Here is a 26,051-nt window from a genome sequence, read left to right as displayed (position 1 = left end):
TTTAAACATTGCTGTGTGAATTACAAATCTTGAGTAGATCGATGCAGAGACAGATTTGACCGAAAGCTATATCTGTATTGATTTAACATGTGTACTGGTACTAAATACTGTCAGTCTGGTAAGTCATCATGACTTCAATCAGTTTCGCAACTTCAGTCATCAAACCAAAAAAAAACATTCCATTAGCTATTCATAACACTTTGTTAGCTTAAGGTTATTTAGCAGAGAAGTGTTGTTCAGGTCAGTTACTATGGGCCTAAATTTACCCAACCCCTTTTTCCGGCGCACTCTCCTGAAATGTGCCGACTTTGTGCGCTCAAAACGGCGCCAAAAATCTTACTGATGATTCTGGCCACTCTGCGTCCCGGGTCTAGGCACGGCATTTCTCGTGGAGTGGGGGAGCGGAGCTACAGCCCTGCACCGAAAACAGTGCCGGCAGCTGCGCGCATGCGCAGTGGAATCTGCGCACATGTGCAGTAGCTCCTCGCCCTCCCAGCGCGTCCTGCAGGCTGTGAGCCGGACCCGATGCACACCGCCCCTATCCCTGGCCGAAGGGATGACCCAGTGTTCACCGCCCCTATCCCTGGCCGAACAGACGACCCGATAATCTTCAACAGCACCTCCCAATAAAACATGGGCCAGCAAGCAGCAGTGTGGAGAGAACGTTGCATTTTGTGTGGGCACATGTCAAATCGTTATGACCCAACACTGATTAAGTTTTCCCTCGGAGAGAAGTCCAGTCCCTCGGAGAGAGGTCCAGTCCCTCGGAGAGAAGTCCAGTCCCTCAGAGAGAAGTCTAGTCCCTTGGAGAGAAGTCCAGCCCTCGGAGAGGTCAAGTCCCTCAGAGAGAAGTCCAGTCCCTCAGAGAGAAATCAAGTCCCTCGGGGGGCTGAGTTAGGAAGGTAGGACTTAAGTTTTTATTTATTTATTTATTTATTATTGATGATTTTTATGCTTCTTTAATGTTTCTGTGAAGGTGTTTAGTGCTTTGCAAGAACCTCTGTGCTTCCCTTCCCCCCTATCTCTGGCTACCTGCGCTGATTTCATAACTCTCCGGAAGGGTTTTTTGTGTGGCCACAAGTGACCACATACGCTGGCGTAAGTTAGTTTGGAGCACCTATTAACTGTCCAAACTGGCTTAAATGGCCAAAATAGGCGTAGGTGGCTGGTAACGACCTCTTTTGGAAAAAAAAACTAAAGTAAAAAAAATCTTAACTAACTCACTTACACTGGCGCAAATTAAATGTGCAGAATGGGGATTTTTAAGATACTCCAGAAAAATCAAGTTGCTCCAAAAAAAACGGAGCAACTCCTGGCCAAATTTGGGCCCACAAGGTGACCTACACATTGTTGTTCATTTGTGAGATATGTGAACTTCAAATCATCTTTAGATTCTAGTTAATAACTCCTTTATTCTAATTCTCATTTGGTTCTGTTTATTGCTAAATAATCACATTCTGCTGATTGAGTTGTAATTAAATGAAACCATTATGATAGTTCTTATGATAGCATTGTTATGGTTTGATAAAAGTTGTGATGAATAGACTCAAACTCAGAAGATAAAAAGTGAGTGGACAGTTAACTTTTAAATAGAAGTGTTGAACACGTGGAGTAGACTATCTAGGACTCAATTGAAGTGGATGGTGCTGGAAATGTCAGGAAGGAACTCGATAGATATTTGGCTTAGAAAGTGATTGTAGGGTATGAGAGATACAGTAATAAAATAAACAATAAATTGCACTTTGATTGCCTTCCCATTTCCAGAATAATGTCTTGAAGCACTTTATGGGGCAGTGGACAAAGTGTCATCATCATAGGTGGTCCTTCAAGCGAGGATGACTTGCTTCCATGAGAGTTCACAGATGTTTCAATGAAGGACCCGATATTCCAGTCCTGAACTCCAGTTGAGGGGGTGGAAGATGCCTGTGCGTGGATTGTTTTAACGTGTGGTGGCCATTGCACATCAGCCAGCACACGGACTTAACAGAGCTAGGTCTTTATCCAGTGGCAAGGATTAACCAGGACAACTGGAGACCTGCTCTGCTGCACGGACCTTGTGCGCACACATATCGCAGTGTGGGCAGGTCCGTGCTGCCCCTGGGCCCTTGGCTCTTCTGAGTCCAGTACCCTCATTCGCCACACCTCCACCACGATGTTTCAGGGCCTGGTGCTCCAGCTGCATTTAGAGCTCCGACCTGCGGTGGTGTTCTCACACAGGTCGGGGCGGCCCACGATTATATCTGCCATGTGTCTGCCCATTTCACCAGTCTATGTCTTGAAGTCTGTTACTATCCTATTACTGTTAAATGATTCTCCTTTAAAACGGACAAAGTGTACACACTGAGTCAAAGGGGGAAAGGAGAGAGTTGGGTTGGGGTGAAAGCTTAGTCGGGAAAAATATGCTTGAGATTTATAGACAAGTTTGTGTTTTCTTTGGGTGATTTCAATCCGTTTGGTATATGATACATTTTATTTTTTAAGATTATATCGTGCAACTGCTATCGTCCTTATTTATAATAGATTCTGCAGCTTCACAACAATATTAGGCTCACTCTGTGACTAGCACTTGGTTTGAACTAGTTATAGGTTCAGACGAATAACTGCAGTGCCCAACAGCAACAAACAATTTCATTACCCCAGGAGCCCTAATGTGCACTGAGCATTCATAGTCCATTCTGCTGTATGCTGTTGGTTTGATTTTTCTGACGCCCCTAGGATTGTTATTGGTTTGTGTATTTTTCTCTCATTCACTGTAATATTATAAATATTATTTATCTTCAAGAACTGATTTCCTGAGTTCTTGCTGCTGTCAGAGAACCTCACCCACTGGCCGAGCGTATCAGGAAATAATTACCATGCTACTCACAATTTTCTATCCATTAGTTCTAATGGACTGAAAATCAAGGGGCGCATGCCCTTGATATTTTGATATATGCAGCAGAAAGAGCGGCTCTTCAATGTGTAGTGAGAAAATCAACCCTTAAGTCTCAGAGTGTGGAATGCCTTCCCACTAAATTTGGTACTGTTTAGTGATACCTTTCATTCGAAAGTGTACTCTAGAGGTTGACCAGAGATTGCTCATGATAGATTGGTGAGAGTAAGTGTCAGGTAGTTTGTGCTGATGAAGTTAGTCAATAATATTTTGTAACAGTCAATCTGGAGCATTTGATTTTGCGCCTTTTACAATTTGTTTTAGCGGTTTCTGTTTTTCTTGTAAGCATTTTTATTTTGCTTTTAAATTCCTCACCATTTGTGAAGCTTTATGCATTGTTTTTCTTGGGGTGACTGTCTATTCAGAGCCTGTTAGGATTCATAGTTTATAGAATTTTTTTGTAGGAAAAAATTGAAAATATTATATTGAGTTGTTCACATGAGGGCCCTGCAGGCTAGCATTTGTGTAGTTCCTCTTGAAGTTGGGTGTCCAGAGTGTTCTGCTTCATAGTTTCAGTTTATATGATCATTTCTGTTTATATTTTTGAAGCATTAGGCTCTGGTGTTCCGAATACTTCATTTGCACAATGTTCCTTTATTTTTGAAAGGAGGCTTGGGAAATTAATACTAAGGTTCAAGACTTCCATGTTGTTTAGCATTCACTTGCATATGGTTTACATTGTTGGTGTCCTCTTCCACTCTGCTTTTATGTTGATTTTTATCATAATGCATTCCGGTTGTTGCAAATTGCAGGGAATTATAGGTAATGGATTTATCTCTGGAATGTAAAGTCATTGCTTGTCATTTTCTGAGGTCCCCAGCATAAAACTATATAGTTCAGCATTAATTAGCGCCAAATATCTAGTTTCACTCCAGATGCCACAAGAATCTGTGGTACAGAAATTGAAATGTCACTATGTTACTGCTTGGTGTTTTTCTAAGGTTAAGATTAACGTGTGGTGAGGCGCTTTATCTTGCATTGTACCCAACTTGGGAGACTTAGATGCCATAAGTGGAAAGAGTTCTATTCCCCAGTACTAATTATTATCTTGATGAGAACAAAATTAATTCCTTAAAAGATAAATTGATTAAATATGTAGTCTGACAAGGATTATTCACATGTTTTCCAAAAGGCAGTATGCAAATTCTTATCAGATTCTTTATGTAGGCTTGGTTTTCTGGCTCAGCGATTGATTCAACTCCACATAAACAAAATAGCTTTAATTCTCTTTGATCAGGAGGATTTGTGATCTTGTCATAAAACTTCTTTCTTTTAGCAAACATTCATATTTGAGCTATTTGTGTAAATTGCTTTGCTCGATAAAAGTGTTCTATGTCAGCTTAATTTTCAATTCAATTCAGGTCTATTAATATCCTATATTCAGCAGCAGTCATGTGCATGAGATTGCATTTCCCACTCTCCTATCTTTTACCATCCTATTCATTGTTTGCCAACAATAATTGAGATTGTGCTCCCTATGCCCAAATCACAATTGTCAAGAACAAAAGTGGGCACAGCACTGATTCTTGGAGTGCATCCCATCCAAACCTTCTCCTATTTACCCTGATTCCTTGTTTCCTATTTATCAATCAAATTTATTCCCACACTGCTGTATTTCCTCTTCTACAATCTTCCTGAATGTTTCGAGCAAGCCTCGTGTGAGACATACTATCAAATACCTTCTGAAAATCCATATACACCACATCTCCTGCTCTCCCTTTAGTTATCCAATCGATCATGCCTTCAAAAAAGTTGTCAAACATGACTTGCCTTTAACAAAACCATGCTGGCTGTCCTTCATTAACCCATGCATTTCTAAATGGTCTAGTATAATATCTCAAATTATGGATTCCAAGAGTTCACCTGATGTTAGATATACTGGTCTATAGTTACCCAATTTATCCTTTGTTCCCTTCTTAAGCAAATGAATGGCCATTCTCTAGTCTCATGGCTCAATTTGCAAATTTAAGGAGGACTGAAAGATTGTGGCCAAGATCTCTGCTGTCTTCTCTTCAAGTTCTTTCAAGATCCTAGGGTGCATGACATGAGGGTCCAGTGAATTATCTACTTTGAGTTCTATTTTTTACAGAACTAATTCCTTTTCTACAATTATTTCTAACAAATAATAGGTTCAGAAAATATAATGGGCATGGCAGTAACTATCACGGAGACTTGACCAGTCATGAATGCCAAATTCCACATGCCTCGCCACAAAATTGGCCATGCCCCCAGATCGAATTAATCACCATTGCAGGTTTCCGCTAATGGTGCCCATTTGTAGGGCTTCGAAGCTTTTTTTTTTTAAGTGCAAAGTCACTATTAGGCACATTTTAAAGCTTCTGAATATTATTTTTTTAATTTACTGAGAAACTGACTACTGTACCCCAATATAACTCGGAACTGGTTTTGTATAGTTTATTTAAAGTCATTTTCAGTTATTTAAAATTGGGTTAATCCCAGGCGATGGACTAGACACTCTGATTAAAAATTCTTATATTTTGTGATAAACCCATTTTCAGCTGTGTTAACAAAATTGAATCAAGGGTCAAGGATGTCTCGGAGCGGCTGCAGGACATTTTGGAGGGGGGAGGGTGAACAGCCAGTTGTCATGGTGCATATTGGTACCAACGATATAGGTAAAAAATGGGATGAGGTCCTCCGAGACGAATTTAGAGAGAGAGGAGTTAAATTAAAAAGTAGGACCTCAAAGGTAGTAATCTCAAGATTGCTACCAGTGCCACGTGCTTGTCAGAGTAGGAATCGCGGGATAGCTCAGATGAATATGTGGCTTGAGGAGTGATGCAGAAGGGAGGGATTCAAATTCCTGGGACATTGGAACCGGTTCTTGGGGAGATGGGACCAGTACAAACCGGATGATCTGTACCTGGGCAGGACTGGAACCAATGTCCTGGGGGGAGTGTTTGCTTGTGCTGTTGGGGAGGTGTTAAACTAATATGGCAGGAGGATGGGAACCTATGCAGGGAGAAAAAGGAAAGTAGAATGGGGGCAGAAGCAAAAGATAGAAAAAAGAAAAGTAAAAGTGGAGGGCAGAGAAACCCAAGGCAAAAGTCAAAAAGTGCCACATTACAGCAAAATTCTAAAGGGGCAAAGTGTATTAAAAAGACAAGCCTGAGGCTCTGTGCCTCAATGCGAGGAGTATTCGGAATAAGATGGATGAATTAACTGTGCAGGCAGCAATTAACGAATATGATATAATTGGTATCACGGAGACATGGCTCCAAGGTGACCAAGGCTGGGAACTCAACATCCAGGGATATTCAACATTCAGGAAGGATAGACAGAAAGGAAAAGGAGGTGGGGTAGCGTTGCTGGTTAAAGAGGAAATTAACGCAATAGTAAGGAAGGACATTAGCTTGGATGATGTGGAATCTGTATGGGTGGAGCTGCGGAATACCAAAGGGCAGAGAACGCTAGGGGGAGTTGTGTACAGACCACCAAACAGTAGTAGTGAGGTTGGGGACAGCATCAAACAAGAAATTAGGGATACGTGCAATAAAGGTACAGCAGTTATCATGGGTGACTTTAATCTACATATAGATTGGGCTAACCAAACTGGTGGAGGAGGAGTTCGTGGAGTGTATTAGAGATGGTTTTCTAGGCCAATATGTTGAGGAACCAACTAGAGGGCTGGCCATCCTAGACAGGGTGATGTGTAATGAGAAAGAACTAATTAGCAATCTTGTTGTGCAAGGCCCCTTGGGGAAAAGCGACCATAACATGGTAGAATTCTTTATTAAGATGGAGAGTGACACAGTTAATTCAAAGACTAGGGTCCTGAACTTAAAGAAAGGTAACTTCGATAGTATGAGACGTGAATTGGCTAGAATAGACTGGCGAATGATACTTGAAGAGTTGACGGTGGATAGGCAATGGCAAACATTTAAAGATCACCTGGATGAACTTTAACGATTGTACTTCCCTGTGTGGAGTAAAAATAAAACGAGGAAGGTGGCTCAACCGTGGCTAACAAGGGAAATTAAGGATAGTGTTAAATCCAAGGAAGAGGATGGCAAATGGTATGTTGGCCTTCATAACTAGGGGATTTGAGTATAGGAGCAGGGAGATCTAACTGCAGTTGTACAGGGCCTTGGTGAGGCCTCACCTGGAATATTGTGTTCAGTTTTGGTCTCCTAATCTGAGGATGAACGTTCTTGCTATTGAGGGAGTGCTGCGAAGGTTCACCAGACTGATTCCCGGGATGGCAGGCTGACATATGAGTAGAGACTGGATCAACTGGGCCTGTATTCACTGGAGTTTAGAAGGATGAGAGGGGATCTCATAGAAACATATAAAATTCTGACAGGACTGGACAGGTTAGATGCAAGAAGAATGTTCCCGATGTTGGGGAAGTCTAGAACCAGGGGTCACAGTCTAAGGATAAGGGGTAAGCCATTTAGGACTGAGATGAGGAGAAACTACTTCACTCAGAGTTGTTAACCTGTGGAATTATCTACCACAGAAAGTTGTTGATGCCAGTTTGTTGGATATATTCAAGAGGGAGTTACATATGGCCCTTACGGTTAATGGGATCAAGGGGTATGGAGAGAAAGCAGGAAAGGGGTACTGAGGTGAATGATCAGCCATGATCTTATTGAATGGTGGTGCAGGCTAGAAGGGCCGAATGGTCTACTCCTGCACCTATTTTCTATGTTTATATGTTTCTATATTTATTTCCCAGTCCTGACCGTCTTGCAGTCATGTCTCAGTAATGGCTAACTTGTCAAACCTTCCAAGTTGAATTTGCACCTGCAGTTCATTCAATTTATTCCTTATATGCCGCGTGTATGTATAAAAAATGTGTAACGCCACATACCCTAACCTGTCCTTCAGCTCCAATATTTTACTCACATGTTTCTTATTTCTCTCTCTTGGTTTAATCGCTTTACATCGTTAAGATTTCCCTTTACCTGTCGTGCCTAAAACACAATTTCTGACTGTTACTCTACTCTCTTCTCCTTTGTTTGTTTTTGAACTATTATTTATACTACAGTTTTCACCTGAGCCCTCCCCCCATTTACTAGTTTAAAGCCCTTGTCACACCATCCAGATCATTTCACCCAGCGCCGTTCCTTCATCGTCGCTGGATGAAAATCCTGGAACTCCTTCCCCAACAGCGCTATGGAAGTACCTTCACCGCACAGACAGCAGCAGTTCAAGAAGACAGCTCACAACCACCTTCTAAAGGGCAATTAGTGATGGGCAATAAATGCTGGTGTTGCCAGTGACGCCCACATCCCAGGAACAAATAAAACAAAGTTTGGATCTGCCTTTGTATAGCAGATAAAACTAAAACTCAGAAATCTTGCACATCTCACATGGCTCCGGTTGGGGTGGAGTGTAGAGGTTTTCAGTGTAAGGGCTGTCGCAGTTGTATGAGGCGGACTGGTTGGGTTGGGTGCTCTTTGCCTTTCCGTCATTATTCATAGGTTTATATATAACCTTTAGGGCTGCTGACCAAGGGCCGTAGAAACATAGAAACATAGAAAATAGGTGCAGGAATAGGCCATTCGGCCCTTCGAGCCTGCACCACCATTCGATAAGATCATAGCTGATCATTCCCTCAGTACCCCTTTCCCACTTTCTCTCCATACCCCTTGATCCCTTTAGCCGTAAGGGCCATATCTAACTCCCTATTGAATATATCCAATGAACTGGCATCAACAACTCTCTGCGGCAGGGAATTCCACAGATTAACAACTCTCTGAGTGAAGAAGTTTCTCCTCATCTCAGTCCTAAATGGCCTACCCCTTATCCTAAGTCTGTGTCCCCTGGTTCTGGACTTCCCCAACATCGGGAACAATCTTCCCGCATCTAACCTGTCCAGTCCTGTCGGAATCTTATATGGTTCTGTGAGATCCCCTCTCATCCTTCTAAACTCTAGTGTATAAATGCCCAGTTGATCCAGTCTCTCCTCATATGTCAGCCCTGCCATCCCGGAATCAGTCTGGTGAACCTTCGCTGCACTCCCTCAATAGCAAGAATGTCCTTCATCAGATTAGGAGAACAAAACTGAACACAATACTCCAGGTGAGGTCTCACCAAGGCCCTGTACAACTGCAGTAAGACCTCCCTGCTCCTATACTCAAATCCCCTAGCTATGAAGGCCAACATACCATTTGCCTTCTTCACCACCTGCTGTACCTGCATGCCAACTTTCAATGACTGATGAACCATGACACCCAGGTCTCCTTGCACCTCCCCTTTTCCTAGTCTGTCGCCATTCAGATAATATTCTGCCCTTGTGTTTCTGCCCCCAAAGTGGATAACCTCACATTTATCCACATTATATTGCATCTGCCATGCATTTGCCCACTCACCTAATCTGTCCAAGTCACCCTGTAGCCTCCGAGCATCCGTGCCGCTCTTTGTCTGCTTGCACGGATATGATGGGCCAAAATGGCCTCCTTCTGCGCTGTAAATTTCTATGTTTCTATGTAAAATGAATTGAAAGAGCTCAAGTAGAAAAGGCATTAGGGCCAGATTCAATTTATCCCAGGGTATCAAAATTAATGACACGGTTTGTGTGTTCTGTTGAACATTTTTAGCAGATCAGATTTTTAGCAGCAAATGATAAATGAAAGTTACATATTTAAAAAGGAATTAAAGTTGTTATGCTCATAATAAAGTAATGCAACTGAGTACTGTAGACAATGAGTAAGTGTGACATTAGCTCCTTTATTCAGACTCAAGAGTGCTGGTTCAGAGTGGGAGGCCTGCTTATATACCTAGCTCCCAAGGGATGCTGGAATCCCTTGGGACTCCAACAAGTAAGCCTCTGGTGGTGGTATTATACAGGTTGCCTTGGGTTGCATACATAACATCACTCCCTCCCAAAGTCAATCGTACTCTTATTTACAGGGTGAGATGAACTGGGACTTTTCGCTCCCTTGTCGATTGTCTCGGTACAATTGCAGGTATGGGTGAGTTGGTTGGTTCTTCGATGGGCTGCTGGGCAGCTAGCCTTGCTGGGCTGCTGGGGATGGTGAGTTCAGTTTCATGGTCAACTGTGATGTCAGTTGCCACTTGTGTGTGTGTTGGAGGGTCAAAGTTGGTGGTATCCTCTTCGGGTTGCTCGTGGCTGTTTGTGCATCGCAGTTTGGTTTGGTCCAAATGTTTCTGCAAGTTAGTCCATTGGCAAGTTTGACCTGAAACACCCTACTCCCTTCTTTGGCTATGAGGGTGCCAGCAAGCCATTTGGGACCATGTCCATAGTTGAGTACAAATACAGGGTCATTGACTTCAATGTTGCATAACAAATTTGCACAATCACGGATGCTTTGTTGGTGCTGCCTGCCCTCGACGTTGATGTGGAGTATGATAAAGACTCTCAACACAGGCCTGTTGTGGAGAAAAGAATTGTTTAGTTGCTTGATCAAGGGAGACATGGTCTATGCCAGTTCCTTAACTGGATGCCTTTCCACCGTTCTCGTCTAACACTTAAGGAGCTGCGTCTTTTATACAGAATTCTTTGCAAAGTCATCATTCACATTATCATTGGTCAGTCTTTCTTTTTGCTTTGTTACAGATTGTTCAATTTTAACTTTGCTAATTGTTTCACATCCTCTTTGGGTATGAACATATGTATCCTGTATCCTGCCTTCTGCCACTTTAACAGGAATCTATTTCTTAGTTCTGAATAATAATAGAAAGCTACTTCGTAGGCCTATGACATTAGCTCTGAATAACAGAAATTGCATCATTGTCCTGCAGTTGCACCTGCTAATTTCACCACATCAGCAAATTGTGTTTTTGCCTTCCGAATCTGAAACATGGTTAACTCTTTAATTCGCACTTCAATCCCCACTTTGGTCATGTGGTTATTCTATTAACCCACCGTGACCAATTATTTTACCATACTAGACTTGTGTGTCTCCTGCCCCGATTTCGTTGATCAGGCAATAGGATTGGGACACTCACGACTCATATCAGGTATTCGTGTTGGTTTCGTTTGTCTCCCCTGTTACTTTCAGCAAAGGCTTCATTTCGTATTTCTGAGCAGCTTTTACCAGTGCTTTCATCCTTCTCCTCCTACATCTAAAGCACCATTCAAACAGTAACATAAGTATAACCAACATCTGCACTATCACTAATACATGTGATATAATTCTTATCCAAGGGTGTACATGAACATTAAGTCAAAAATTCCATTGGCCAACACTTTCTTTGTGTCCTTTTGCAACTTAACAATCTTTTAATCAGGATGATGTATTTTTGTTGTTGCTCACGGACACTTTTCTCCAACGTTGTCTGTACCTCACTTAGTTTGGGAATGGGTTTTCCCTGAGGCTCTTCGAACATAATAAGAACATAAGAACATAAGAACATAAGAATTAGGAACAGGAGGAGGCCATCTAGCCCCTCGAGCCTGCTCCGCCATTCAACAAGATCATGGCTGATCTGGCCGTGGACTCAGCTCCACTTACCCGCCTGCTCCCCATAACCCTTAATTCCCTTATTGGTTAAAAATCTATCTATCTGTGACTTGAATACATTCAATGAGCTAGCCTCAACTGCTTCCTTGGGCAGAGAATTCCACAGATTCACAACCCTCTGGGAGAAGAAATTCCTTCTCAACTCGGTTTTAAATTGGCTCCCCCGTATTTTGAGGCTGTGCCCCTTAGTTCTAGTCTCCCCGACCAATGGAAACAACCTCTCTGCCTCTATCTTGTCTATCCCTTTCATTATTTTAAATGTTTCTATAAGATCACACCTCATCCTTCTGAACTCCAACAAGTAACGACCCAGTCTACTCAATCTATCATCATAAGGTAACCCCCTCATCTCCAGAATCAGCCTAGTGAATCGTCTCTGTACCCCCTCCAAAGCTAGTATATCCTTCCTTAAGTAAGGTGACCAAAACTGCACGCAGTACTCCAGGTGCGGCCTCACCAATACCCTATACAGTTGCAGCAGAACCTCCCTGCTTTTGTACTCCATCCCTCTCGCAATGAAGGCCAACATTCCATTCGCCTTCCTGATTACCTGCTGCACCTGCAAACTAACTTTTTGGGATTCATGCACAAGGACCCCCAGGTCCCTCTGAACCGCAGCATGTTGTAATTTCTCCCCATTCAAATAATATTCCCTTTTACTGTTTTTTTTTCCAAGGTGGATGACCTCACACTTTCCGACATTGTATTCCATCTGCCAAACCTTAGCCCATTCGCTTAACCTATCTAAATCTCTTTGCAGCCTCTGTGTGTCCTCTATACAACCCGCTTTCCCACTAATCTTTGTGTCATCTGCAAATTTTGTTACACTACACTCCATCCCCTCTTCCAGGTCATCTATGTATATTGTAAACAGTTGTAGTCCCAGCACCGATCCCTGTGGCACACCACTAACTACCGATTTCCAACCCGAAAAGGACCCATTTATCCCGACTCTCTGCTTTCTGTTCACCAGCCAATTCTCTATCCATGCTAATACATTTCCTCTGACTCTGTGAACCTTTATCTTCTGCAGTAGCCTTTTGTGCAGCACCTTATTGAATGCCTTTTGGAAATCTAAATACACCATATCCATTGGTACACCTCTATCCACCATGCTCGTTATATCCTCAAAGAATTCAAGTAAATTAGTTAAACATGATTTCCCCTTCATGAATCCATGTTGCATCTGCTTGATTGCACTATTCCTATCTAGATGTCCTGCTATTTCTTCCTTAATGGTAGTTTCAAGCATTTTCCCCATTACAGATGTTAAACTAACCGGCCTATAGTTACCAGCCTTTTGTCTGCCCCCCCTTTTTAAACAGAGGAGTTACTTTAGCTGCTTTCCAATCCGTTGGTTCCTCCCGAGAGTCCAGAGAATTTTGGTAGATTATAACGAATGCATCTGCTATAACTTCCGCCATCTCTTTTAATATCCTGGGATGCATTTCATCAGGACCAGGGGACTTGTCTACCTTGAGTCCCATTAGCCTGTCCAGTACTACCCCCCTAGTGATAATGATTGTCTCAAGGTCCTCCCTTCCCACATTCCTGTGACCAGCAATTTTTGGCATGGTTTTTGTGTCTTCCACTGTGAAGACCAAAGCAAAATAATTATTTAAGGTCTCAGCCATTTCCATATTTTCCATTATTAAATCCCCCTTCTCATCTTCTAAGGGACCAACATTTACTTTAGTCACTCTTGTCCGTTTTATATATCTGTAAAAGCTTTTACTATCCGTTTTTATGTTTTGTGCAAGTTTACCCTCGTAATCTATCTTTCCTTTCTTTATTGCTTTCTTAGTCATTCTTTGCTGTTGTTTAAAATTTTCCCAATCTTCTAGTTTCCCACCTTATACACATTGGTTTTTAATTTGATACTCTCCTTTATTTCGTTGGTTATCCACGGCTGGTTATCCCTTCTCTTCCCGCCCTTCTTTTTCATTGGAATATATTTTTGTTGAGCACTATGAAAGAGCTCCTTAAAAGTCCTCCACTGTTCCTCAATTGTGCCACCGTTTAGTCTGTGTTTCCAGTCTACTTTAGCCAACTCTGCCCTCATCCCACTGTAGTCCCCTTTGTTTGAGACACTACTTCCTCACCCTCAATCTGTATTACAAATTCAACCATACTATGATCACTCATTCCGAGAGGATCTTTTACTAGGAGATCGTTTATTATTCCTGTCTCATTACACAGGACCAGATCTAAAATAGCTTGCTCCCTTGTAGGTTCTGTAACATACTGTTCTAAGAAACAATCCCGTATGCATTCTATGAATTCCTCCTCAAGGCTACCCCGTGCCATTTGATTTGACCAATCGATATGTAAGTAAAAATCCCCCATGATTACTGCCGTTCCTTTTTCACATGCCTCCATTATTCCCTTGATTATTGCCCGCCCCACCATGAAGTTATTATTTGGGGGCCTATAAACTACGTCCACCAGTGACTTTTTCCTCTTACTATCTCTAATCTCCACCCATAATGATTCAACATTTTGTTCATTAGAGCCAATATCGTCTCTCACAACTGCCCTGATATCATCCTTTATTAACACAGCTACCCCACCTCCTTTCCCTTCTTGTCTCTCTTTCCGAATTGTCAGATACCCCTGTATGTTTAATTCCCAGTCTTGGCCACCCTGCAACCACGTTTCTGTAATGGCCACCAAATCATACCCATTTGTAATGATTTGTGCCGTCAACTCATTTACTTTATTTCGAATGCTGCGTGTGTTTAGGTAGAGTGTTTTAATACTAGTTTTTAAACCATGAGTTTTCATTTTGACCCCTCCTGCAGCCCCTATATATTCAGTGGCCCTTTTTGTTTTTTGCCTTGGTTTTCTCTGCCCTCCACTTTTACTCATCTCCTTTCTGTCTTTTGCTTTTGTCTCCTTTTTGTTTCCCTCTGTCTCCCTGCATTGGTTCCATCCCCCTGCCATATTAGTTTAACTCCTCCCCAACAGCACTAGCAAACACTTCCCCTAGGACATTGGTTCCGGTCCTGCCCAGGTACAGACCGTCCGGTTTGTAATGGTCCCACCTCCCCCAGAACCGGTTCCAATGCCCCAGGAATTTGAATCCCTCCCTGCTGCACCACTGCTCAAGCCACGTATTCATCTGAGCTATCCTGCGATTCCTTGTACCCTGCCTTTATAGTGTCTACCACCATTCCACTGACAGTTTCTTCTTTTAATTCTGGGTATATAATATGTCCCTGAATATTAACCTCTTCTCTGGTCGTAAAGCAAAAGTTGGTGGTAGTGATGGGGCAGTGCATTACTCCTCCCACAGTCATGTTAGTGGCTGTGATGCTGACACACCATTGCCCGTTACTTTGTGATGCTGCTGTTGTCTCGAAATCTATTATTAGCGGGGTTATGCTCAGGACACATCCTTCTGTGCAGCTGTATCCACGTCATCTTGATCAAATTTGGGATGTTCTCGGCACAAAACAACTGGTTATTCTTATAACAATCTTTAATGCACACACTCTTGGTATCATCTCCCTTCTTAATAACGTATTGGTGCAGTTTGTGATAGCTGACCCATGTTTGGTTTCTTATTTCTCCTATATTGTCAACTTTATACAGGAGGTTTCCCTTGGTCACATTATATTGTGATATTGACAGTACAAATCCAATTATATTCTGATGACCAGTTACACATTTAGTTTTAGAAACCCATGCATGGTTGTTTCGCCTGATTTCACAGGTGTCTGTTTCTCTTTTTGTCAAGGTCCATTCTCTGAATACATCATTGGTTATCCAATCTGGGACCCCACCCCCCCCCCACTTTTTGTAGCTGTTCTAAGTTATGTTCTACTGTACTTATCATCCATTCTCCATACCCAGCGCATACCGTGGCGTTTTGTCCGCTTTCGCTATTGTACTTTTGGTTCGCGTTTATTAAGTTAATTGTCTTGGCATGATCCCTTAGTGTATGGGCCACTTGTAACAATTCTCGTTCGGCCCCATCTCCCAATTGGGCCTGCATTTTCTCATTATCATTTCTCCTTTCCAGCAACCCTCTTAGGATTTGGGTGAGTGTGTCAACCTGCTCTTCTACCATCTGGAGATCTAAAGCATTTATCGGGGCTACGCCCGTCGCATATCCCGCGCCCATCATTTCTAATATCTCCTTTTTTCGTCTAACCTTCCCTTTTAATGTGATAAACCTTAGGGTCTTAGACTCGGGTCCATCTAAGGCCCGCAGTGTCATATTTTTATACATGCTTATTGTTTTTGACCCGCAGGAACTGGGGATCATTAGATCGGTCAGATTAGAAATATAGTGATTATCTTCTGGTGTATTCCAAAGTGTATTTTTTCCTTCGTGTATTTCATTACTAACCCCACTTTGGCCCCCTTTGTTATATGAGGGCACTTTGGAGTTCTCCTCATACACAGGAACATCTTTTCCCCTCCTTTATGATTGTCAAAACTTGTACTTCCCTCTGGGGCGGGTGATGGGCGACTAGTTTTTTCCTTGTCTTTGTAGAATTATAAGGGCGATGGTGATCACGTTTGTATGCATTCTGTTGATAAAACACATCCTGGATATTCCAGGCTTTTAGTTAGATTCTTACCATTTCTACTTCTATCGGATTGTTTGCACCGTTTCTCTGGGCATGTGACCTTTCCCAGATCCATTTTATTATGGCAAGTACCCCTAGTATTGCAAATATTAATCCTGATCCCCCGAAAAGTCCATCTATCAATGCATCCCTCCACTCCTTATTCTTTCAGCTGGGACCAATGTTTCCATCAGCCCCCACCTTTCATATTTACGCATGCACACGTGTCTCTACTAATCAGTACCTCATAGGGTCCGCTCTGTCGAGGGACGAATCCAGATTTTTCTGGTAATACCCTAACCATTACCCTTGCCCCTACCTCGGGTACTACCGCCGGGATTTTGTTCCTTTATCCTCGTCTTCCTCTTCCTGCTTATCTCGCACTTCCTGTCGCATACCTTTCAACTGCCTACTCAGTTCCATCACATACTTCCTAATTCTATCACGTAAAGGTCCTAACTCTACTCCTCCTGTAACTATTCCCTCAGGGAATTTCATTGCTCGTCCAGTCATTAGTTCGTAAGGGATGAGTCCTGTTGTGCGGTTCGGTGTAGCACGCAGTCTTCAATATGGTGGGCAGGAGTTCCGGCCATGCCTGTGCGGTTCCCTGGATTGCTTTACTCAGGGAGGTTTTGAGGGTCCTATTCATTCTTTCTACCATTCCCGAACTCTGGGGATGGTAGGGGATGTGGAATTTCTGCTTAATGTTCAGTATTTTACAAGTTTCCTTCATGACCTTTCCTGTGAAATGAGTTCCTTGGTCCGAATCTATCAATGGCAATCCCCCATCTCGGAATTACCTCTTCCGCTTGTATATGGGCTACCATGGTTGCGGTGCAATTGCGGGTGGCGAATGCTTCCACCCACCTTGTGAACTGGTCAATAATCACCAAGCAGTACTTCCTTCCCCTGGAGTTTATTAGGAGCCCAGTAAAATCAATCTGTATGTTTTCCATGATCCCCGTGGGCGGGGTTGGTGCGCCATCCTTATTTTTATCGCTTTTCCCGGATTATGTTGGCCGCACGTAACACAGTGCTGACAATGTTTAGCAACATCGCGGCCAATTTCCGGCTACCACCAATCCCGTGCGATATTGGATATCATGGCATTACGCCCGGCATGGTTAATGCCGTGGTATAACTCCATGATCATTTGCCGAATGCAGGAAACATAGACATAGAAACATAGAAAATAGGTGCAGGAGTAGGCCATTCGGCCCTTCTAGCCTGCACCGCCATTCAATGAGTTCATGGCTGAACATTCAACTTCAGTACCCCATTCCTGCTTTCTCGCCATACCCCTTGATCCCCCTAGCAGTAAGGACCTCATCTAACTCCTTTTTGAATATATTTAGTGAATTGGCCTCAACAACTTTCTGTGGTAGAGAATTCCACAGGTTCACCACTCTCTGGGTGAAGAAGTTCCTCCGCATCTCGGTCCTAAATGGCTTACCCCTTATCCTTAGACTGTGACCCCTGGTTCTGGACTTCCCCAACATTGGGAACATTCTTCCTGCATCTAACCTGTCTAACCCCGTCAGAATTTTATATGTTTCTATGAGGTCCCCTCTCATTCTTCTGAACTCCAGTGAATACAAGCCCAGTTGATCCAGTCTTTCTTGATAGGTCAGTCCCGCCATCCCGGGAATCAGTCTGGTGAACCTTCGCTGCACTCCCTCAATAGCAAGAATGTCCTTCCTCAGGTTAGGAGACCAAAACTGTACACAATACTCCAGGTGTGGCCTCACCAATGCCCTGTACAACTGTAGCAACACCTCCCTGCCCCTGTACTCAAATCCCCTTGCTATGAAGGCCAACATGCCATTTGCTTTCTTAACCGCCTGCTGCACCTGCATGCCAACCTTCAATGACTGATGTACCATGACACCCAGGTCTCTTTGCACCTCCCCTTTTCCTAATCTGTCACCATTCAGATAATAGTCTGTCTCTCTGTTTTTACCACCAAAGTGGATAACCTCACATTTATCCACATTATACTTCATCTGCCATGCATTTGCCCACTCACCTAACCTATCCAAGTCGCTCTGCAGCCTCACAGCATCCTCCTCGCAGCTCACACTGCCACCCAACTTAGCGTCATCCGCAAATTTGGAGATACTACATTTAATCCCCTCATCTAAATCATTAATGTACAGTGTAAACAGCTGGGGCCCCAGCACAGAACCTTGCGGTACCCCACTAGTCACTGCCTGCCATTCTGAAAAGTACCCATTTACTCCTACTCTTTGCTTCCTGTCTGACAACCAGTTCTCAATCCATGTCAGTACACTACCCCCAATCCCATGTGCTCTAACTTTGCACATCAATCTCTTGTGTGGGACCTTGTCGAACGCCTTCTGAAAGTCCAAATATACCACATCAACTGGTTCTCCCTTATCCACTCTACTGGAAACATCCTCAAAAAATTCCAGAAGATTTGTCAAGCATGATTTCCCTTTCACAAATCCATGCTGACTTGGACCTATCATGTCACCTCTTTCCAAATGCACTGCTATGACATCCTTAATAATTGATTCCATCATTTTACCCACTACCGATGTCAGGCTGACCGGTCTATAATTCCCTGTTTTCTCTCTCCCTCCTTTTTTAAAAAGTGGGGTTACATTGGCTACCCTCCACTCCATAGGAACTGATCCAGAGTCAATGGAATGTTGGAAAATGACTGTCAACGCATCCACTATTTCCAAGGCCACCTCCTTAAGTACTCTGGGATGCAGTCCATCAGGCCCTGGGGATTTATCGGCCTTCAATCCCATCAATTTCCCCAACACAATTTCCCGGCTAATAAGGATTTCCCTCAGTTCCTCCTCCTTACTAGACCCCCCGACCCCTTTTATAACCGGAAGGTTGTTCGTGTCCTCCTTCGTGAATACCGAACCAAAGTACTTGTTCAATTGGTCCGCCATTTCTTTGTTCCCCGTTATGACTTCCCCTGATTCTGACTGCAGGGGACCTACATTTGTCTTTACTAACCTTTTTCTCTTTACATATCTATAGAAACTTTTGCAATCCGTCTTAATGTTCCCTGCAAGCTTCTTCTCATACTCCATTTTCCCTGCCCTAATCAAACCCTTTGTCCTCCTCTGCTGAGTTCTAAATTTCTCCCAGTCCCCAGGTTCGCTGCTATTTCGGGCCAATTTGTATGCCACTTCCTTGGCTTTAATACTATCCCTGATTTCCCTTGATAGCCACGGTTGAGCCACCTTCCCTTTTTTATTTCTATGCCAGACAGGAATGTACAATTGTTGTAGTTCATCCATGCGGTCTCTAAATGTCTGCCATTGCCCATCCACAGTCAACCCCTTAAGTATCATTCGCCAATCCATCTCAGCCAATTCACGCCTCATACCTTCAAAGTTAGCCTTCTTTAAGTTCTGGACCATGGTCTCTGAATTAACTGTTTCATTCTCCATCCTAATGCAGAATTCCACCATATTATGGTCACTCTTCCCCAAGGGGCCTCGCACAACGAGATTGCTAATTAATCCTTTCTCATTACATAACACCCAGTCTAAGATGGCCTCCCCCCTAGTTGGTTCCTCGACATATTGGTCTAAAAAACCATCCCTTATGCACTCCAGAAAATCCTCCTCCACCATATTGCTTCCAGTTTGGCTAGCCCAATCTATGTGCATATTAAAGTCACCCATTATAACTGCTGCACCTTTATTGCACGCACCCCTAATTTCCTGTTTGATGCCCTCCCCAACATCACTACTACTGTTTGGAGGTCTGTACACAACTCCCACTAACGTTTTTTGCCCTTTGGTGTTCTGCAGCTCTACCCATATAGATTCCACATCATCCAAGCTAATGTCCTTCCTAACTATTGCCTTAATCTCCTCCTTAACCAGCAATGCTACCCCACCTCCTTTTCCTTTTATTCTATCCTTCCTGAATGTTGAATACCCCTGGATGTTGAGTTCCCAGCCCTGCTCATCCTGGAGCCACGTCTCCGTAATCCCAATCACATCATATTTGTTAACATCTATTTGCACAGTTAATTCATCCACCTTATTGCGGATACTCCTTGCATTAAGGAAGGAACCAACACTTTTCTGTCCTTTCTCCACATGGAGTCTATCCCAGGTGATCCTCCCCTCCTCTCCCATTCTGCTCTTGCTTCCTCGTTCGTATCTGCGTGCAGTTAACTATGTTTATGTCTTCCTCTGTAGTAATGCTACAGACTGACTCTATCTTTATGTCTGTGGATGTGGCCGCTTCTTGGGCGGCATTATCCGCAAGCTCATTTCCACACTGTATTTTGTCCACTACTTGTTGATGGGCCTTTACCTTTATCACTGCTGCTTTAGCTGGTTTGCTGGTTGCTTCTAATTGTAATTTTATACATTCATAGTGTTTGATAGCCTCGCTGCCAGAGGTAACAAACCCTCTCCTTCTCTATGTTACCAGCTATCTGTATATATATTCACTGTCTTTCCCTCTGCCAGTAATAAGGCTTCCATCAGTGCGGTTAATTCTGCTACTTGGGCCAAAAGGCCTCCGTCCAGCGCTCCCTGCATCACTACCTCGAAATGCTGGTTTAATACCGCCCATCCTGTACCTGGGTGGCATCGACGTACCGTCAGGATCCGTCCACATACAATGTGAGGTCTGGATTTTCGAGAGCTACCTCACTTATATTCCCTGAGGAATTTTCCCATTCTAATGCGTTACACTCGTGGGCCCCCCCCGCTCCCCCCCCCCTCCCCCCCCCCCCAGTGAGGATTCCTTCTGCTGGGTTTTCCCCGGTGTCTCTGACTATCTTTACTGATTTATCATGGGACAGTAAAACGGCTTCCTACTTCGCTTGGCGGACATTGGAGATGGCCCGGAGCTTTCCAGTATTCAACATTTCTACCAGAGTGTGTTTGATGTGTAGGACAATTTCGCCTGTCATCACGACAGGTTCGCTGACCTTGTCTGCCCATGTGGCGCAGTCTAGTGCAGCCACGCAGCTGACAATCCCGCAGTTACTGGTGATTGTTGGGTTGAATAGTAAGCTATGGGTCCCTTTCTGTCCCCGTGCATTTCTGTGCCTCATCAGAGAAAATGGCATTTTTAGATTGTTTCCAAACTTTTAGTATTTTTTAAAAACTGTTTAGTATTATTTCTTTTACAAAGGTTTCCAAACCCAAGATTTTCCAATACAACCAAAATGTTTATCAAGAAGAATATCCCCAAATCCCAATTCAAAATACTGTACTGCAAATCTTTTAATTTAAATCTCTTTTACTAAACTAGAAGCTTTCACGTCATTTAAAATAAGATCCTACACAAAGGAAATGTGGGCGGAGCTTCCCCAGCCTGTAACCTCAAGAAACCCACGCAGGCTTTTTTAAAAAAGGCATTACACTCTTCCCTTCTCCTTTCTTTATCTCAGTCATAGACTAAATTTATTATCTTTCAACCCAATGTAATCAATGATTACATGTTTTTTTTTACACAAGTATATTGGGCATCTTGGCCTGCAATAACCTAATTGATTTAAAATGAGCCACACATTTTTAATTGAAGTTTTATCTTTTGTTAAACAAACCCATCTTTCGTGCATTTCCTAGCTCCGTAACTTATCATCAAAATAAATTCACATATGTGTTTCTAACTCAAAATGTCATTCAAATCTAGGTACACAATTCAACTTCTTCACATTTTTTTAAACTTCCCACATAAGAACATAAGAATTAGGAACAGGAGTAGGCCATCTAGCCCCTCGAGCCTGCTCCGCCATTCAATAAGATCATGGCTGATCTGGCCGTGGACTCAGCTCCACTTACCCGCCCGCTCCCCATAACCCTTAATTCTCTTATTGGTTAAAAATCTATCTATCTGTGATTTGAATACATTCAATGAGCTAGCCTCAACTGCTTCCCTGGGCAGAGAATTTCACAGATTCACAACCCTCTGGGAGAAGAAATTCCTTTTCAACTCGGTTTTAAATTGGCTCCCCCATATTTTGAGGCTGTGCCCCCTAGTCCTAGTTCTAGTTCTAGTCTCCCCGACCAGTGGAAACAACCTCTCTGCCTCTATCTTGTCTATCCCTTTCATTATTTTAAATGTTTCTATAAGATCACCCCTCATCCTTCTGAACTCCCAACGAGTAAAGACCCAGTCTACTCAATCTATCATCAGAAGGTAACCCCCTCATCTCCTGAATCAGCCTAGTGAATCGTCTCTGTACCCCCTCCAAAGCTAATACATCCTTCCTTAAGTAAGGTGACCAAAACTGCACGCAGTACTCCAGGTGCGGCCTCACCAATACCCTCGGACAACACTACAAAGGTTAAAAACTTTCAGCTCTCTGCCCGAAAATGGTGGGTGGAACTAAAACAAACATACAGATACACCATTTCTCTTTTAAAAGACTGGCTTTCAGACAAATTAAAAATTCATTAACTCCCACCTCAAATATTCTACAGTCAAGAAGACTTCCACACAACCACTTTCATTCAACAAAGTTTATCTTTCTCCTCCTCGGCACAAAAGCTGAAGCTTCTGTGTTGGTGTTAAATTCTTCTTAGATCTACTCACTCTATCTCCTACTCTTAATTTGCGCAATTCCTCTAATTGAGACTAGGCCATGGCCTTATATTGCAAACATTGACTGACCACCATCAAATCTGTTTTGGCCGTCTGTTTATTTGCCTTTCTCCCACCATAATTTTTGTTTTGCGGGGTTTTCTTTGGGATCCCATCCGTCACTTAACATAGTAAATATCAATTTCCTATGGTCGTCGGCAAAATACATACTCAGCGAACCTTCCGGCACCTAATCTAACATATCTTTTCACGCCTTCGATGTTTGGTACGTCTACCCCTCTATCGGTTCGTTGTCCCCTTAAACTGGTTTCCTCGACCCTGGGGTCTGCAATTACAAACCTACGAAGCTGATCCTACTTTGATCATTACTATTGTGACCTCTTAACTACCCTCAAGTCTTTTACACCATTACAGACCTTTCTCACAAATTCAGACACCCCAGGCAAACGACACGTTTCGCGACAGATTACATCAGATTTATGAGTGGTATTTAAAATATATACTCACTCGTGATGATCTGTAAACGTCCGTCTGTCTTTCGCCCGGGTGCGTCCTGCCAGACTACGCCATTTGATGGGGAGTATTGCAAAGGCACACAACACAGGCCTGTTGTGGAGAAAATAATTGTTTAATTGCTTGATCAAGGGAGACACGGTCTACACTAGTTCCTTAACTGGATGCCTTCCCACCGTTCTCGGCTAAAACTTCAGGAGCTGCTTCTTTTATACAGAATTCTTTGCAAAGTCATCATTTACATTATCATTGGTCAGTCTTTCTACGCCGTGACAATTTTTTTCGTTTTGTTACAGATTGTTCAATTTTAACTTTGCTAATTGTTTCACATCCTCCTTGGGTATGAACAGATGTATCCTGCATCCTGCCTCCTGCCAATAACAGGAATCTATTTCTTAGTTCTGAATAACAACAGGAAGCCACTTCGTAGGCCTACGACATTAGCTCTGAATAACAGGAATTGCACCATTGTCCTACAGTTGCACCTGCTAATTTCACCACATCAGCAAATTGTGTTTTTGCCTTCCTAATCCAAAACGTGTTTAACGCTTTAATTCCCGCTTCAATGTGATCATGGAGATTACGGTGGACAAGAGAAAGCTTTGTTTTGAGCGCCCTTTTCATGAGCAGCTCGGCTGGGGGAACTCCGTTGAGCAGTGGGATCTGGTGCAGTAGCTGAGCAGGACTTGGGACAGGCGGGTCTGCAGGGAGCCTTCCGACGTGCATTTCAAGCTTTGCCTTATGGTTTGTGTTGTGTATCTGTAAAGCATGCACTCCCATGTTCTGCCACCAGGGAGCTCATCCCCTGAAGTCCCAAGGGATCCCAGCATCCCTTGGGAGCACTGTATATAAGCCGGCCCCTAAGGTCTGTTCCTCACTCTGGAGTGTCTTATTAAAGACTGAGGTCACTGTTACTTTAACCTCCCTGTGTGCAGCCTCATATGTGTTAGGAACACAATAGTTTGGACTGCCCATTCTGCCTGACCATTGGATGCGGGCTTGAACGGGGCAGATGTGACGTGCTTGATCCTATTGCGGGTCATGAATTCCTTGAATTCAGCGCTGGTGAAGCACGGCCCATTGTCGCTCACAAGGACATCAGGCAGGCCGTGCGTGGCAAACATGGCTTGTAGGCTTTCAATGGTGGCAGGGGACGTGCTTGCAGACATTATTACACATTCAATCCATTTTGGATAAGCATTCACAACAACCATAAAAATTATGCCGAGCAATGGGCCCGCAAAGTCAATGGTTTGGAGGGCCATGTCCACAAAAACTTAGCAGTGCCTCTCTGGGTGCATTGCTCAGTTGAGAGCAAGTGTTGCATTGGAGCATGCATGACTCTAAGTCTGAGTCGATGCCGGGCCACCACACATGGGATCTGGCTATAGCTTTCAACATTACTATGCCTGGGTGGATACTGTGTAGGTCACGTATATACTTTTCCCTGCCTTTGTTAGGCAAAACCATGCGATAACCCCACACAAGACAGTCTGCCTGTATGGACATTTCCTCTTTGTGCTGCTGGAACGGCTTGATCTCTTCATGCATCTCCGTTGGGACGCTGGACCAGCTCTCATGGAGGACACAGTTTCTTACGAGGGACTGTAAAGGATCCTGGCTGGTCCAGGTCCTGATCTGGCGGGCCGTAACGGGTGACTTTTCGTTTTCAAATGCATCCATCACCAAGAGCAGGTCTGCAGGCTATGCCATTTCCACCCTGGTGGTGGGCAATGGTAGCCAACTGAGAGCATTTGCGCAGTTCTCTGTGCCTGGTCTGTGGCGGATTGCAAAGTTGTATGCAGCCAGCGTGAGCGCCCATCTTTGGATGCGGGCAGACGTATTCACTGAGGTGTACGAAAGCATAGGCATACACTAAACATCAGTAAGACAAAGATCCTCCACCAGCCTGTCCTCGCCGCACAGCATTGCCCCCCAGTCATCAAGATCCACGGCGCGGCCCTGGACAACGCGGACCACTTCCCATATCTCGGGAGCCTCCTGTCAACAAGGCAGTCATTGACGACAAGGTTCAACACAGCCTCCTGTGTGCCAGTGCAGCCTTCGGTCATCTGAGGAAAAGAGTGTTTGAAGACCAGGCCCTCAAAACTGCCACCAAGCATGGTCTACAGGGCTGTAATAATACCCACCCTCCTGTATGGCTCAGAAACATGGACCATGTACAGTAGATACCTCAAGTTGCTGGAGAAATTCCACCAACGATGTCTCCGCAATATCCTACAAATCGCCTGGAGGACAGATGCACCAACATTAGTGTCCTCAACCAGGCCACACTTGATCAGCTCCGCTGGGCAGGCCACATAGTTCACATGCCAGACACGAGACTCCCAAAGCAAGCGCTCTATTCAGAACTCCTTCACGGCAAACGAGCCAAAGGTGGGCAGCGGAAACGTTACAAGGACACCCTCAAAGACTCCCTGATAAAATGCAACATCCCCATTGACACCTGGGAGTCCCTGGCCAAAGACCGCCCTAAGTGGAGGAAGTGCATCCGGGAGAATGCTGAGCACCTCGAGTCTTGTCACCGAGAGCATGCAGAAATCAAGCGCAGGCAGCGGAAAGAGCGTGCAGCAAACCAGTCCCACCCACCCCTTCCCTCAACAACTATCTGTCCCACCTGTGACAGAGACTGTGGTTCTCGTATTGGACTGTACAGCCACCTAAGAACTCATGTTAAGAGTGGAAGCAAGTCTTCCTCGATTCCGAGGGACTGTCTATGATGATGACACTGTACTCCAGCTGTGGCCTAACCAGTGTTTTTACAGTTCAAGCATAACTTCCTTGCTCTTGTATTCCATGCCTCGACTTATAAAGGCAAGTATTCCATATGCCTTCTTAACCACCTTATTTACCTGGCCAGCTACCTTCAGGGATCGGTGGAGTTGCACTCCAAGGTCCCTCTGTTCCTCTACACTTTTCAGTATCGTACCATTTAATGTGTATTCCCTTGCCTTGTTAGACATCTCCAAATGCATTACCTCACATTTCTCCGGA

The 26,051-nt window shown here is 43.8% G+C and overlaps 1 protein-coding gene across 3 annotated transcripts in view; it reads left to right on the top strand.

Annotated features, from left to right (window-relative positions):
* Positions 1 to 26,051, top strand: part of LOC139267266 (synaptotagmin-like protein 1) — a 338,973-nt gene that overhangs the window by 161,093 nt on the left and 151,829 nt on the right. The window lies entirely within an intron of this gene.

This window comes from Pristiophorus japonicus, chromosome 7 (genome assembly GCF_044704955.1).
Source record: "Pristiophorus japonicus isolate sPriJap1 chromosome 7, sPriJap1.hap1, whole genome shotgun sequence".
In the NCBI taxonomy this organism is placed as follows: domain Eukaryota; kingdom Metazoa; phylum Chordata; class Chondrichthyes; family Pristiophoridae; genus Pristiophorus; species Pristiophorus japonicus.
The sequence above is the reverse complement of the archived record's forward strand: the minus strand, read 5'-3'. Positions and strand labels throughout refer to the sequence as shown.